General features: G+C 38.4%; 1 protein-coding gene and 1 pseudogene across 1 annotated transcript in view; one reads left to right on the forward strand and one right to left on the reverse strand.

The window, feature by feature from the left end:
• The window catches only part of ANK2 (ankyrin 2), a 710689-nt gene that overhangs the window by 73534 nt on the left and 619570 nt on the right, over positions 1-17585 (forward strand). The gene's annotated exons all lie outside the window — the stretch shown is intronic.
• Positions 3350-3760, reverse strand: LOC132483357 (ATP synthase F(0) complex subunit C1, mitochondrial-like; annotated as a pseudogene).

Raw genomic sequence — 17585 nt, forward strand, 5'->3', positions numbered from 1 at the left:
ATCATTACCAGTCGGTGTTGTTTTTTAACTGTAAGCTTTTCTCTTTCTCCCACGTTAGCAATACTTAGTAGTCAATGTTCCTGCATTGTAGGTAGATTCTTAGTTGAGATTATCTTGGAAAACTGGATACTTGCTTTTTTTTTTCTTTGAATATTAAAAGGTTTCAGCTGCCTTCAGACAGAGTCAAGGAAGATATTTCAATTAAAGAATTATGGTTAAAAAATTTTTTTTAAAGCATACTACTAGACACAGGAAAGAACATTTTAGCATCTTACTCCTTTAAACTTTCTTGCTATTTATGCTTTGCTTTAAAAAATTGTTATAAAGCAGACCCAGTTATTATGCATTACCAATTGGAACCATAAAGCCTTTAATATTTAAATTCAACTACAAGAAAAATCAATCTTATTTTGAGATAGCCTATAAATTTTTTACAATGTTAATCAAAATATTTTGGCTTGCAAAATCCATTCTTCACTGTGTGTAAAAAAATATGGCAATATGAGATTTGGATGTAGATGTACATCTTTTTTTTAAAGGTTTATTTTTTAGAGCAGTTTTGGATTCACAACAAAATTGATAGGAACGTGCAGAGGTTTTCCACATACCCTTTGCCTCAACATGTGCATAGCCTCCCCCATAATTTTTTTTTTTTTTTTTTTTGGCTACACTGTGTGGCTTGTGAGATCTTAGTTCCCTGACCAGGGATTGAACCTGGGCCCTCAGCAATGAGAGCACCAAGTCCTAACCACTGGCCAACCAGAGAATTCCCACCTCCCCCATAATTAACATCACTCACCAGATTGGTACATTTGTTACCAGGGATGAATTTCCATTGACACATCATTATTACCTAAAGTCCGTAGCTTACTTAAGGGTTCACTGTGTTATATACTCTAATTCTATGAGTTTGGACAAATGCATAATGACATATAATAATATGTCATCATAATATACAGAGTATTTTCACTGTCCTAAAACCCTTCTATGCTCTGTCTCTTCACACCCAACCCCATTTCTGGCAACTGCTGATCTTTTCATTGTTTCCATATTTTTGCCTTTTCCAGAATATCGTATAGTTGGAATCATACAGTATGTAGCTTTCTCAGATTGGCTTCTTTTACTTAGAAATATGCATTTAAGTTTCCTCCATGGCTTTTCATAGCTTGATAACTCATTTCTTTTTAGTGCTAAGTAACATTCCATTGTCTGGATGTACCAGCGTTTATCCATTCCTCTACTGAAGGACATATTGATTGCTTCTAAGTTTTGGCAATTATGAATAAAGGTTCTATAAACATCTGTGTGCACATTTTTGTGTGGATATGTTTTCGACTCCTTTGGGTAAATACAAAGGAGCACGATTGCTAGATTGTAAGATAAGAATATGTTTAATTTTTCAAGACAGTTGCCAAACTGTCTTCCAAAGTGGCTGTACCATTTTGCATTTCTGTCAGAAATGAATGAGAGTTGCTGTTGCTATACATCCTTGCCAGTGTTTGATGTTGGCCAGTCTGATAGGTGCGTTGTGGTATCCCATTGTTTTAATTTGCATTCCCTTGGTGACGTATGTTGTAGAGCATCTTTTCACATGCTTATTTTCCATCTGTATATCTTCTTTGGTGAGATGTCTGTTAAGGCCTTTGGCCTATTTTTTAATATGGTTGTTCTCTTATTATTGAGTTTTAAAAGTTCTTTGTATATTTTGGATAACAATCCTTTTTCAGATGTGTCTTTTACAAATATTTTTTTTCCAGTCTGTGGCTTGTCTTCTAATTCTCTTGACATTGTCTTTTGCAGAGCAGATGTTTTAATTTTAATGAAGTCTAACTTATCAATTATTTCTTTCATGGATCATGCCTTTGGTGGTGTTGTTCCCAAGGTTATCTGGGAGTTTATCTTCTTGGAGCTTTATAGTTCTTGCATTTTACATTTAGGCCTATGATCCATTTTTAGTTAATTTTTCTGAAGATGTAAGGTCTATGTCTAGATTCATTTTTTTGCACATGGATGTCCAGTTATTGCAGCACTATTTGTTGAAGAGACTACCTTTGCTCCATTGTATTGCCTTTGCTCCTTTGTCAAAGATCAGTTGACTATATTTATGTGAGTTTATTTCTGTGATCTCTGTTCTGTTCCATTGATCTATTTATCTGTTCTTTCACCAATACCACACTGTCTTGATCACTGCCACTTTATAGTAAGTCTTGAAGTTGAGTAGCATCAGTCCTCCAACTTTGTTATTCTACTTCAATATTGTGTTGGCTACTCTGGGTCTTTTGCCTCTGCATATAAACTTTATTTATTTTTTTTAAAGATTTTTTTGATGTGGACCATTTTTAAAGTCTTTATTGACTTTGTTACCATATTTTGTTTTTTATATTTTTAGTTTTTTTGTTGCAAGGCATGTGGGATCTTAGCTCCTCGACCAGGAATCAAACCGACACCCCCTGCATTGGAAGGTGAAGTCTTAACCACTGGACTGCCAAGGAAGTCCCCAAACTTTAGAATCAGCTTGTCTGTATCCATAAAATAACTTGCTAGGATCTTGACTGGGATTGCACTGAATCAATTGATCAAGTTGGGAAGAACTGACATCTTGACAATATCGAGTCTCCCTATCCATGAAGATGCAGTATCTCCCCATTGATTTAGTTCTTTTATTTCATTAATCAGAGGTTTGCTCATATAGATCTTATTTTGTTAGATTTATACCTAAGTATTTTTTTTTGATGTAATGCAAATGTTATTGTGTTTTGAATTTCAAATTCCACTTGTTCATTGTTAGTACGTAGAAAGCAATTGACTTTTATATATTAACTTTGTATCCTGCAACCTTGCTATAATTACTTATTAGCTTTAGGAGTTTGTTCAATCCTTTTGGTTTTTCACATAGATGATCATGTCATCTGCAAACAAAGACAGTTTTATGTCTTCCTTCCCAATTTGCCTGTGTACCTTCTATTTCCTTTTCTTGCCTTACTGCATTAACAAGGACTTCCATTATAATGCTGCAAAGAAGTGGTGAGAGGGGGATGTCCTTTCCATATACCTGATCTTAGTGAGAGATATACATCTTTTTTGTGTGTGAAAAAAAGATTTAGAGAGCGTCATTATTATGTCAACACACTACTAGATTTTTAAATACGTTTGGTTATCTGTGACAAATAGATATAAAATCAAACATTGTTATTTATGCTATTCAAGTTACATCTCTCTCTCTCTCTCTCTTTTTTTCTTTTTTTTTTTAGAGAAGCATTGTGTTTAATGGTAAAGCTTAGCACACTCTAGCACTGGGCATGGCCTGGAGTCGAAGCATCAGGGGTGGGTAGGTGACCTTCATGGAGCCTCACATGGCAAAGAGGATGCGGAAGGTGACCATCAAACAGAAGAGCCCCATAGACTCAGACAGGGCAAAGCCCAGAATGGTGTAGGAGAAGAGCTGCTGCTTCAGAGATGGGTTCCTGGCATCGGCAATGATCAAGCTGCCAAACACTGTGCCAGTGCCGGCCCCTGAACCAGACACACCAACTGTGGTGGCTCCAGCACCGATAAACTTGGCCGCTGTGTCAGGGTCCCGGGAGACAACACTGATCTAGAACTCCCGCCTGGCCACGGGGAGTGGGACACTGCTGTAGGAAGGCTGTTCAGATGGGACCTCTGGCCTCCTCAGGAAGGAGGCAGACGCAGGCCTGATCGGACCTCTGGTACAAGAGCAGATCAGAGCAGGAGGAATGAGTAGTGCCCCAGTGGTCTGCATTTTTCCAGTCTGCACTCCTACTGCCCTGCTGCCCCTGCTCGGCCCACAGTGCTCGCCTGGCTTGAGGTGACTGACTCCTCAAGTCACATATATCTCTTGCAAATTAATTTATTTCAGTCTTGACTGACAGGCACTCTTCTGTTTTTTTTTTTAAGTTTTGCCAAATGTGCAATGGCAAAGTGAAAGTAAGATTACATAAAAAAGAAAGAAAAATATAGCTAGTATTCAAAGTTCTTCACAAGTGAAGACCTTAATCTACTGTTCTGAATTTACCTTTTGCTGTACCCTGGATAAACCCTTCATCAGGGTAGACCTGTGTATTGCCTGTTCCTAAAATATATTGCACTAGGCTTTTTGTTGTTGTAAGGAGGAGATTCATTCAGGTAATCTTAAGATAAAAGGGGTTTATTGTAAACACCAAGGACCTAGACTTTGTTTTCTGATGTCTTTCTGGGTGATTGCTCTCTATTTTTCTCCCCCCCGTTCAATCTTCTCTGCATTCTCCAGTATAAATTCTGGAGGGGGGGCTTCCCTGGTGGCACAGTGGTTGAGAGTCCGCCTGCCAATGCAGGGGACACGGGTTCGTGCCCCGGTCCGGGAAGATCCCACATGCCGCGGAGCGTCTGGGCCCGTGAGCCATGGCTGCTGAGCCTGTGCGTCCAGAGCCTGTGCTCTGCAATGGGAGAGGCCACAACAGTGAGAGGCCCGTGTCCCGCAAAAAAAAAAAAAATAAAAAATAAAAAAAATCTGGAGGGAGATAGTCTGATTGGACTAATTTCCACTGCTCCAGTAGGAAGAGTCCTTTGAATTGGGCCACCCCATGAGTCAAGACTGTGGAGTTGCTGCCCTTGGGTCAGGCCCACTCTGGTTTACTCAGTGGCCATTTCTGAGTAAAGAAAAAGTAGTACCACTGTCATGTGTAGGCAGTTTCAGTGAGAAGAATGAGATTTTCTGTGTGACCCTGGGACTGCTATGTCCAAGACATGTCTAAGGTGTTTCTACCTCTCTGCCTTTGTTGACACTTATTCTCTTATCCATAGGGTGTTCCCTATGAATTTACACATATTCTGATTTTACCAAGCTGAAATATTAATAAGTTAGGTAGGCAAAGCCTGCCCCAACTATTGCAGTCTACTGATATCTTCCATCTTTGAAGTTTTAGTGGATCATCACAGAGCACAGTGATGATTTGAGACCAAGGAAGTTAAGGGCCTAGAGAGGAATGACTTTTTCAACAGTCTGTAAGAATGCAAAGATAAAAATATTTATTAAATTTGGAGTTGAATTTATTCTGGGCTTGGAGGTGCGGGGAGAAGCAACATGCACTAATAAGGACAACAAAGATTACTGAATTCTTTAGATCTCACGAATGATTTACTCAGATGTATGTGGTTTACATCACCTATCTCCTTTATACTCTAGTAAATCTGTGCTTTTTTGTTTATTTTTATTTTATTTTATTTTATTTTTTTTAATTAATTTATTTATTTTTGGCTGTGTTGGGTCTTCGTTTCTGTGTGAGGGCTTTCTCTAGTTGTGGCGAGCGGGGGCCACTCTTCATTGCTGTGCGCAGGCCTCTCACTGTCGTGGCCTCTCTTGTTGCGGAGCACAGGCTCCAGATGCGCAGGCTCAGTAGTTGTGGCTCACGGGCCCAGTTGCTCCGCGGCATGTGGGATCTTCCCAGACCAGGGCTCGAACCCGTGTCCCCTGCATTGGCAGGCAGATTCTCAACCACTGCGCCACCAGGGAAGCCCTTTTTTGTTTATTTTTAAATTAAAGTATAGTTGCTTTACAATATTGTGTTAGTTTCAAGTGTACAGCAAAGCAATTTGGTTATACATATATATGTATATATTTATATTCTTTTTTATTTTTTCCATTATAGTTTATTATAAGATATGGAATACGATTCCCTGTGCTCTACAGCAAATCCTTGTTGTTTATTTTATATATGATAGTTTGTATCTACTAATCCCATACTCCCAATTTATCCCTTCCCTCCTTCCCCTTTGGTAACCATTAGTTTGTTTTCTGTCTGTGAGTCTGTTTTTGTTTTGTAAATAATTTCATTTGTACTGTTTTTTAGATTCCACTTATAAGTGATATCATATGGTATTTGTCTTTGTCTGACATCACTTAGTGTGATAATCTCTAGGTCCAACCACATTGCTGCAAATGGCATTAGTAAATCTGTGCTTTTGATCTCTGTGTTGTGGACCACAGCAGTTAGTATTCAAAGTAATTTTTTTGACAATTCAGATATGACATATTTACAAGAAAAGCACAGCAGTTGGAATAAGCTAGAGAAAAAGAAAAAAGGGATGGGAGAGGACATGAACCAAAAGGTGCAGGACTTGAAGGCAAAAATCTCCCTCTCGCCACTTCCCTGGTGGTGCAGTGGTTAAGAACCCGCCTACCAATGTAGGGGACACGGGTTCGAGCCCCGGTCTGGGAAGATCCCACATGCCACGGAGCAACTAAGCCCGTGCGCCACGACTACTGAGCCTGTGCTCTAGAGCCTGCAAGCCACAACTACTGAAGCCTGTGTGCTTAGAGCCTGTGCTCCAAAACAAGAGAAGCCATCATAATGAGAAGCCTATGCACCACAACGAAGAGTAACCCCCCACTCGCTGCAACTAGAGAAAGCCCGCACGCAGCAACAAAGACCCAACGCAGCCAAAAAAAAACAAAAAACCCAAAAAACTCCCTCTCTTTGGTCCTTGGAAGCAGCACCAGAGAGTTACCCAAGATGGTGACAGTAAGGGATTCACTGAGGAGGTCCCCAGGCACCAAAGGACTAGGCTTATTTGCTCTTCTAATATAGTAGTTTACATGTGCATTGGACTAACTAGTTTATCCCTATGGAAAAAAAGAGAATGAATAAGAAGACTAATGTAGACATTTTGGACATAAGAAAGGTGATAAAAAATAAATGAATTTTACTGGTGAGAAGGAATGAATGGATTCTTTGTCCACAGTGACCTTGAGGTAAATAGAAATAATCTGTCCTCAATGATGTACTCATTTATTTTCATGAAGTATCAGGTCTCCAACCAGTTGATCTTGAAGTCTATCTTGTTGATTTCTGAGCCAGCTGACTAGATTTCCAGCAGAGGGGACCTTACAGAAGGTTTTTCTTCATAGATAGGTGGTCTCATGGACTGAAGTTCCCTTCCTCTTAAGGGTTTTGAGGGGTTTTTAGAGAGTAGCTTTTCCTCAGGAAAATTTAGGACTAATTTAGCAAAGTATTGTGCCCCACATTATTCATATTTATGGAGTACTTAAGGAGTCTTTCTAGCTGCCACATTTTAAAGAGGGTCTTGGTAAATTGGAGTATGTTTAAGTAAGAGGCTAAAGGATAGAGAAGAGTTGTTAAAATATTGGGGACTTTTCATGTAATCTTTTTTAAAATTGAGAACATGGGTTAAATTTATTTCATGTAGCTCTAGGAGGCAGACGTTGGATTATCGGGTGGAAGCTGCAGAAAGCAGATTTCTGCTTAAAATTAGAACTTTCCAACACTTGGAATTGTTTGAGAGTGGAATTGGCCACCTTGTGAAGCAAGGTGTATTAGTCTGCTGCTAAAACAAAATTCCATAGCCTAGGTGGCTTAAGCAAGAGAAATTTATTTTCTCACAGTTCTGGAGGCTAGAACTCCAAGGTCAAGGTTCTGGCTGATTGAGTTTCTAGTGAGAGCTCTTTTCCTGGCTTGCAGATGGCTGCCATTTCGTTATGTCCTCACATGGTCTTTCCTCAGTACATATATGGAGGGAGAGGGAGAGAGAGAATGAATGAGTGCTCTGGTGTCTCTTCTTATGAGGACACTAATTCCTGTCAGATCAGGGCCCCTATGACATCATTTAATTTTAATTGCTTCCTTAGCAGCTCCATCTCAGCCACATTGGAGTTAGGGCTTTGGCATATGAATTTTGGGGGGACACAAACAAAACAGGAGAACACTGTGCTTGGAGTGTTTAAATAGAAACTGGTTGCCATCTGTCAGGAAAGTTTTAGAGGGGATCCTCAGACTAGGAGAGGCTTGGCCAGATGATCTCAGTTTTCTTAAATCTGAAGGAACAAGGTCAAGCTGTAGATTTTTGAAGATAGGCATATATTGGGGCACACATTTGGAAAAAAAAAAGGTTTGATTTTATTCTGGAAAATTGTTAGAAACCAAAATTATAGGTGTTGGAAAACCAAAGTGGAAGTAAAGAAAACCTCTTACCTCTAGAGCTGCCTGTACTTGGTTAGCTATGAGAATTGAAAACAGAATCTACCTAGATAGAATTTCCAAATATCTTAATCTTCATAAATAACAGAAATAAAGGGAATACATATGTATTTGTCATGTAGCTGGTTCTTTAAAGGACAAATTCATAATAACATTATAAATATGTTGTGTAATTATTGGATGTTGATAACTACTTTTTGAGAACATAAACCTCATTTCATTTTATTCTTCAACACGTCCTGACAGAGTTCCTTTTTCAGTAAGCAGTGAGGTAAATTTTGCTTCTGTTAGGATATTGGAATTGGACCTAATAACAATCAGCATTTGAATGACTTGAAAACATTATTTATTTATTTATTTATTTTTGGCTCTGTTGGGTTTTCGTTGCTGTGTGCAGGCTTTCTCTAGTTGCGGTGAGCAGGGGCTACTCTTCCTTGTGGTGCGTGGGCTTCTCATTGCGGTGGCTTCTCTTGTTGGGAAGCATGGCCTCTAGGCGTGCGGGCTTCAGTAGTTGTGGCTCCTGGGCTCAGTAGTTGTGGCTCGTGGGCTCTAGAGTGCAGGCTCAGTAGTTGTGGCGCATGTGCTTAGTTGCTCCGTGGCATGTGGGATCTTCCCAGACCGGGGCTTGAACCCATGTCCCCTGCATTGGCAGGTGGATTCTTAACTACTGCGCCACCAGGGAAGCCCTTGAAAACATTCTTATATACAGGTTTAGTGCATTGGAATTTGAATCCTTTTAGCACGAAATATAGTTGATAGTCTACATTGTTCAGTGTTGTTGATGACCATAGATTGGCTACTAGGTGGATGGTCATCTTAGGTGCTTGGTATTTACTTTGGGTCTCACAAAAATTTATACTTTATGCTAACTGCAGCAGAAAAAAATATTTGGTTTGCGACAAGAAATGTTAGAAATGTATAGATGCTATACATCATATAATTTTCTACCTTCCCTGCTTAGTTGATTTGCTACGATTTTACAAATGTAGAGAAATGAAGGGCCAAAAGGAAAGAGAGAAATAGAAAAGTTTTGTCCTGATATAAAGGAGAATGTGAATTTTATTTGCATGGTATGCTATTCTTTTGTTTTTGTTTTATTATAAATTTGATACATGCTTATTATAGAACACTTGGAAAAGAGTGCATTCTTTTTAAACTTACCATCTGTTACCTCAAAACTAGATTTTTTTTTTTTTTTGGATAACTTGAACTCATCCCTTTTGATCCAAAATTATAAAATAAAACCACAACAGTGTGGTTTACTTTAAAAAGAACTTCAATTTTTAGAGTTAAGAACCTAAAAGTATTAAAAATATAAGAAAATCTTCAAATTAATTTTTTATCTTTTGGTGCCATTTATTAAATTATTTTGCCCAAGAAATTAAAACAAGTCACAAACGAGCCAAAAGTTAAGGTGTTAAGATCGTTCATATCAAGATTATTGATGTGAAAGCCTGGAATATTATTTGTATTTTGTTCAAAGAATTTAATTATATTATAGGCATATTAGTTATACTGTAATAACTTAGAAAAGTAGTTATGACATGTAGTTTTTATCATTATTATTTACCCTGCAAACCGTTTGTTAAAAGTTTTATCTCATCATGCCATTAGTTATTAAAAATTAGATAGGAACTATTTTGTATTTTGGTTTATCACATTGCTGAATAACCAAATCATAGAAGCTCAAAGACTGGAATATAATTAGAGATGATTTTGCTCAATTCCATCTTTCATAGATGAGAAAACTGCAGCTCAGATGGAAATGAGATAATTTCTTCCATTGAGTAACTAGCAGCTCCCCTGCCTTCCCAACCCCATCGGGTTTCATCACATTTCATTGGTGGGGTTTGTGGAATAACGAATTGTTGATTTCCCCCACCGCAATCCAATGTGTTGGAAGATATATTAACAATGCAGGAGACTCTGAAGTGCTTCTACGACAAAAGTGGATTTCAGTTTAGGACAAGCCATAAAAGGTCATGAAAATCCTTTGGAAAGTTTTCATTCAGTTAAGAGTTAATTTGTGTAGATTTCTAATTTGGAAGTCATAAAATCAATTGCTGTGTAGTAAGATTTCATTTATAAGAATTTGATGTATTTAATGCAGTATTTTGATAGACAAGTCTGCTGTTGTCTGGGAGAGGATCAGGTCACTTGTTGGAAGATATTCAATTACTTAAATGAGTAATAAGAACAGAGTATATAGTTATCCTATTTGTTTATTGCTTTGCTTATTCTTAGCCAATAAAGTAAAATCAATCCGATAAGAAATACTCCTGAAAATGCAATTTAAATATAATTAAGTGTACAAGGTCTAGAATGCTTGTAGGGGAGTACAGTATCCAAGGCTGAATTTAAACTTAGTGATTTTTAGGCATCAGGTTTAATTTCTTTCATCAATATGAGTTGGTGGCTGTTTTCCTCTTGAGCCAAGGGAGGTACTGAATGCAGGGGTAAGAAGCACTTTCTTCTGTTGCCTCTAATTATTCTAGCTGGGAATCAATTCTTTTTTTTTTTTTTTTTTTGTGGTACGCGGGCCTCTCACTGTTGTGGCCTCTCCCGTTACGGAGCACAGGCTCCGGATGTGCAGGCTCAGCAGCCATGGCTCACGGGCCCAGCCACTCCACGGCATGTGGGATCTTCCCGGACCAGGGCACGAACCTGTGTCTCCTGCATCGGCAGGCGGACTCTCAACCATTGCGCCACCAGGGAAGCCCCTGGGTATAGATTTTTTATTTCAGGGTAACATAGCGCTTTCCAAGGAGGAGCCAAGGGCAGAAATTGACTCTATAGGCAACTGTGAGACAGAACAATAAAATGATCCTGGGCTATAAGAATTAGAAAATAATCAAGTTTGAATCCTAGTCCTAGGACTTGCAGACAAATGACTTTGGGAAATACTAATTGCTTTGAGCGTTAATTTGGCCATCTATGAAATGAGTATAATAATATGTTTGTTATAAGAATCAAATGAAATAATGAATGTCAAGCACCAATGGCAGTATATGGTACATGCTACATGTCTTATTTCCCTCCCTGTCTCCCTACAAATTCAATTCTACTTCCTTCGGATTTCTTTGGAGGCTAAACTGCAGAGTAACTGAAGTGGGGACAGAGCACACTGGGCTACTACAGAAGCCATCTGTGGACATTGCCTTTAAATACAATTGAGGTTACCATTCTCCACTGTGTCCCCTTCCTGACCCCTGCTCTAACTTCAAGCAGTGCAAATCCAATTAGTTCCAATTCCCAGAAGCCTCATCTTTGGCTATATTATTTAGAAACTTGACATGATGATAACGAGGCCTTTGTTCCAGGGTGAAGTGATCCAAGATTTTTCCCAGTTGCTTATAGAGTCCCAGTGCTCAGGTAAGGTGGTTACTGTTATTCTCTATGAAAGATGAACAAGAGCCACAGATGCTAAAGTAAGATAGATGTCAAGATCCAGGGACAAGATCAGAAAGGACAACTGTATTAATCTTTTAAAAAATGTGGTAAAATACATATAATATAAACTTTACTATTTTAACCATTTTTAAGTAAGTATACAGTTTAGTGACATTAAATACATTCACAGTGTTGTGCATTCATCACCAACATCCATCTCTAGAACTATTTTTTTTTGTTTTAAGCTCGCTAAGCAGCTTGTGGGATCTTGGTTCCTTGTCCAGGGATTGAACCTGGCTGGGCCCTTGGCAGTGAAAGCGCCGAGTCCTAAGCACTGGACCGGCAGGGAATTCCCTCTATAACTTTTTATTCTTCCAAAACTGAAACTCGATACCCATTAAATAATAACTCCCCACCCCCACCACCCCCAGCCCCTGGTCACCACCATTCTACTTTATGTCTTTATAAATTTGACTATTCTAGATACCTCATGGGTGGAATCATACAGTATTTGTGCTTTTGTGATCGACTTATTTTGCTTCCCACAATGTCTTCAAGGTTCATCTATATTGTAGCATGTGTCAGAATTTCCTTCCTTACTGCGGCCGAATAATATTCTATCGTATGTAAATATCACATTTTGTTTTGCCATTCCTCTGTCAATGGATACTTGGGTTGCTTCCATCTCTTGGCTATTGTGAATAATGCTTTTATAGACATAGGTGTATAAATATCTGTTCAAGTTCCTGCTTTCAGTTCTTTTGAGTATATACCAAGAAGTGGAATTATTGGATCAAATGATAGTTATATTTATAATATTTTGAGGAACCCCCAAATTTTCTATAGTGATTGCATCATTTTACATTCCCACCAGCAGTGCACAAGGGTTCCAATTTTTCTATATCCTTGCCAACACTTGTTATTTCTGGGGTTTTTTTTTGTTGTTGTTAATGTCATCCTAATGGATGTGAAGTGGTAGATTAATCCTAAAGAAATGATGTATAATGCATAACCTGTCTAGGCTCCAAGCACATAGTAGGTGCTTGTTAAATGAATGAGCAAGAATTCACATTTCATATATGAAATGAAATATCATTAGAATATAATCCAGGAAGTATTACAATACAACTTATTCATCTATCCATTAATGAAATGGAGTGTGTACCATGCACTATGTTAATTACTAGGAGTTCAAATTTCAATAAAAAGTGAAGCCAAGACAAATGTTTTTCCTTCTCTCAAAGAGCTCGCAGTCTCTTATCTCTCCAAGGAGGGAAGCTGAGTCACCAAAATATGACAGCTTAATTAATGAATCCTTAAAAACATCTAATCCTTTTGGGTCTAGAGTCCATATTTTCCAAGCCACATTATAATTAGTATAATTAACCACATTATAACTAGATACTATATTCTAGTTTTTGTGACACATGATTTTCTTTTACCAATTAGTAAATATAATACATACATGTACATACCCACACACATGTATACATATATATGTAAAAATTGTATATATATACATATATATATATGTATATATATAGTTTACTTCATGGGATTCAAGCCCTCTGGAATTCTGGGAGTGAAATAAGCCCTAATGGTTATTAGGCATCCACTGCATGTAATGAATTAACTTCTCATTGCATCTAGAATGGTAGTAATTATTTGCCATCCTTGGGAGAATTGAGAAATAATCTCTCAAATAATTTTCTGTATTCTGTGTTCAGATGAAGAACCCCTGTTGAGAAAGTCTGCCTCAGTGACTTTCCACTTTTGAGTGAAATAATAAAATTGAGCTTCTGAGCCTGCAAAGCTGAGGACTGTTCACTGGACCATGATAATGGCAGAAACATGCAGGAATCAGTCAACTCTGCTGTTACATTACTGCTCTTACTTTCTGTATATATTCAGAAAGATAAGGTGGAAACAAATTTACAGCTGAATCACAGTCTTGTTTTCTTCCTGTAGGAGAATGGGCTTATTTGCGAGGGGATGGGGTGGTGGTGTTTGGGTTTATTTGCCTTATGCCCAAGTCAACAAAATGCTGTAAACAATCATGCTGCCATTTTGTTTATTGCACTGAAGCCATGCATTGAACTGCCTCCCTGAACAAAAATGTACAGTACCTTTGCTACTGGGATCAGCATTGCTCTTTCTACCTATTTAGTTCCATTTATTTAACAAGTATTTATTGAGATCCTACTGTGTCCCCATTACTAGGCTAGGTAGTATTTGATAATACTTTGATAATACAAAGGTGAACTGATCCTGTGGTCTAGTGGTGGTGAAAGACAAATGAATAGGCAGTTATAATTGCTAAGTATTAATAAGTGACAGAAAGCACAGGATGCTGAGGTAGAACAGAAAAGAGACCCCTAACTCAGACCAGAAGAATCAGGGGGAAGACCTCCTGGGGAAACTGATGGCTAAATTATGACCTATCAATTTAATAGGAGTTAGCTAAGCAAGGAGAGGGAAAACTCTTTTTAGAAGAAACAACACATACAAAGTCCCAGTGTGGGTAAGCATACAGTCTTAAGAAAATGAAAAAATGTGAACATGACGGTTTGAGACCAGATTGTGAGGGTGTGAGATGAAGCCAGAGAGATAAGCAGGAGCTCACTAATCTAGGATATTATAATCCCTCTTTGGGACTTTGGTAGCTTTCTGGATATACAATGTGGGGGAAAATGGGGACTCCCTGGTTTCTGGCTTGGCCATTGGATTAGATGGAAAATACTAGGAGTATCAGGTTTCCTAGGGAAGACAGTAAATTCAATTTTAGATAATTTATATTTGAGGTGCCTGTGCAACAAGCAAGAAGCCTTTTGGGGTGAAAAGTTTAGGGGGAGATTAGGGGAAATTATTGTTGTTGATGTTTTAATTCTTGCCCTTATTGCCAATCCTCTCTTAGGATGCCACTATAAAATAAGTAGTTTGTGAATTAGAGATATTTCCTGTGGGATTGGATCCAAAGCATATAACAAGCAGGAGCATAGAACTTGCTGTTTCTTGGGAGCATAATGGGCTGAGGTAGCATTGTTTGATTATCACTTTCTGCCAACAGCTAAACGATTGCTTTTTCCTATTTACTTAAATATATACATGGTTATATATACATAGATAAGGTCTTGATATATCTGTTGATGTGTTCATCTTTGGGAAGTGGGTTTAGTTGGAGGAGAGGGAAGTATTACTTTATATACCTCTATATTGCTAGAATTTTTTTTTACACAAAGCACTTTATTTTTATGAAAGTAATAAAATGAAAATTATTTAGTAAATAATTGAGTAAAAATTTTGAGTACATGGAGTTGAAAAAAGTAGTTGAAGTGTTGGGGAAGTTTTGAAGGGCAATGCAGAAGACACAGGAAAAAAAAAAGACTGGAAGTGAGATAGGAGATGTGGGGATACTCCACAAACTACATGGAACAGGTGTTTCTGCTTTCCTGCCTCCCTAAGTGGTATATCAGGAACCATGCGTAAAGAATGTTTGTCATTCAGTTGCTGCTGCTTATTTATTCTCCTGTAGCAAGCCTCCAACATTATACCTGTTAGCAAGACTGATGCTCAACCGGCACTCCCTGGTAGGCTGTAGTGGTTATTTATAGCTAATGTCTGTTATGGTTGGTCTGATTACTGGTTGTTATTATCACTACTGTTTTAGTTATTTATACTCTCTGGCACCCCTGATTTAGAAAACCTTTCTTGGCATCTGCTTTTTTTCCATCTCCTTTCAAGTTGAACTGTCAACTTCTCTGTTTTTCCAGTGTTCCCTGATAGATGTCTATCATGGCTCCTGTGGTGGGCTGAACAATGACCCCCAAAGGTATCTGGTCCTAATTCCTGGAACCCTCAAATGTTACCTTATTTGGAAAAAGGATCCTTGAAGATGTGATTAAGTTAAAGATCTTGAGATGGGTTATCCAGACAGGCTGTAAATGCCATTACAAGTGTCCTTATAAGAGATAGGCAGAGAGAGATTTAACACACACACAGGAGAGAAGGCAATGATGTAAAGGTGGAGCAGACAGAGATTTGAAGATGTCAGCCTTGTAGATTGGAGTGATGTGGCCACAAGCCAAGGGATGCTGAAAGCCACTAGAAGCTAAAAGAGGTAAGGGACAGAGTCTCCCCTAGAGCCTTGGGAGGGAATGCAGCCCTGGTAACGCCTTGATTTTGATCTAGCAAAACTGATTTTATGCTCTTTAACTCCAGAAATCAGAGACAATAAATATCTTAAATATACTGAAAACCTATTGTTTGTTGTTTATTTGAAATTCAAATTTAATAGGGCAGGCATTCTGTATTTTATTTGGTAACCCTAGATAGAGATCATGTGTTAACCTTCATATTACTGTTTAGCAGCATTTGGTAAAATGGATGTTTGGTGAGTAAATAAATAACCTAATAATTTTACAAATAGAGAGTATTTTCATTATTGAAATTTCCAAATATATTCAGAAGTAGGGAGAATAGTGTAATGAAACCCCATGTAGGGATCACCTAGCTTCCATAATCTTCAATGCATGGCCAGTCTCACAGTTTTTAAAACAATACTTTGTTTAAAATAAGCAGCTCTGGTGGTTTTGTTTTGTGTGTATATATTTATGAGTATGTGTACATTTGTACAGCAAAAGAGGGGTGTGGTAGTAATAGCACTGAATTTCAAGATACTGTATCTTTCCAAAAGAATCCAGAAAGTGGAGAATGATAAGCATTTGTATATGAATGACAGGAGAGCAAAACGAGACTTCTATGATTAAAGGAGCTTGCTATAGAATGCCGGGTAAGATAGAAGACGTGGCCAATATTTTCCAAGTATAAATTGAAACATAGGCACAGAGACTGGTAAATATAACTTCTGGTAGTCTTGTTCTGCTAAAAACAAAGCAGCTCATGAACCCTCAACTAGCTTTTCTGCTAATTTCACCTCTCAGAATAGCAAGGAAGCAATCAAGAGAATGGACATCCAGAACTTGATTCTGAATGCCAAGGAGGAACAGGTTGGAAACGTGGAAGTGACTGGCACTGAGGGAGGGCATGACCACGTGGTCATATCATCCCAGAATATGAAGTTGCCAAGGAATGGAGGGCTGGGCTTAGTTAGACCATGGTTTGTAGGAAAAGTAGACTTCAAAAATTCAGGTTTAATTGCATCATAAGGATGTTGAATGATGTGCAGGTGCCAGAGAAACAGAAAATTGTTTTAAAAAGAAAATTTTACAGTTAAGCTTCACACGTTTTTATAGGAGGAGAATAAACCAGAAGGCATCTGTAGCAGCTGCTGTTGGTTACCCATCCTCATAACAGGTAGCGTGAACCAATGAAGTGGTCCAGTCCAGCACCTCAGCTGAGAGAGCCTTTTCTTTTTCCAGCTTTCTTGAGGTTTAATTGACAAAGAACATTGTATATATTAAAAGTGTATGAAGACATAAGAATGAGGAAAGAAAAATGAATAGGAAAAATAGGTCAGAGAAATGTACAAAATGTGTCAGAGAAGAAAGATTACTTGTTTGCTTACAGGTCAATGAATACGTATTTATTGTTGTTCTTTCACTGTGCACCTCAAAATGATGCTTATTACTTTGGGACCTAAAAATTCTTTAAAATTTAAAAGTAAATTTCACAAGTACCATGGCTTAGAAAGTTCACTTTTCTTTTATACCTTCTTCTTCCTTTTTTTTTTTTTTGCGGTACATGGGCCCCTCACTGTTGTGGCCTCTCCCACTGCGGAGCACAGGCTCTGGACGCGCAGGCTCAGAGGCCATGGCTCACGGGCCCAGCCGCTTCACGGCATGTGGGATCTTCCCGGACCGGGGCACGAACCCGTGTCCCCTGCATCGGCAGGCGGACTCTCAACCACTGTGCCACCAGGGAAGCCCGTCTCTTATACCTTCTTTAAAGATTGTTGTATTATTTATATAAATACTAGTTATTAGTATATTAATTATTGGTAATTGTAATATAAAAAATAATATCTTTTTTTTTCTTTATAACAAATTTAATCAGTTATACATATACATATGTTCCCATATCCCCTCCCTTTTGCGTCTCCCTCCCACCCTCCCTATCCCACCCCTCCAGGCGGTCACAAAGCACCGAGCTGATCTCCCTGTGCTATGCGGCTGCTTCCCACTAGCTATCTACCTTACGTTTGGTAGTGTATATATGTCCATGCCGCTCTTTCACTTTGTCACAGCT

Source organism: Mesoplodon densirostris, chromosome 1 (assembly GCF_025265405.1).
Source record: "Mesoplodon densirostris isolate mMesDen1 chromosome 1, mMesDen1 primary haplotype, whole genome shotgun sequence".
NCBI lineage: Eukaryota > Metazoa > Chordata > Mammalia > Artiodactyla > Ziphiidae > Mesoplodon > Mesoplodon densirostris.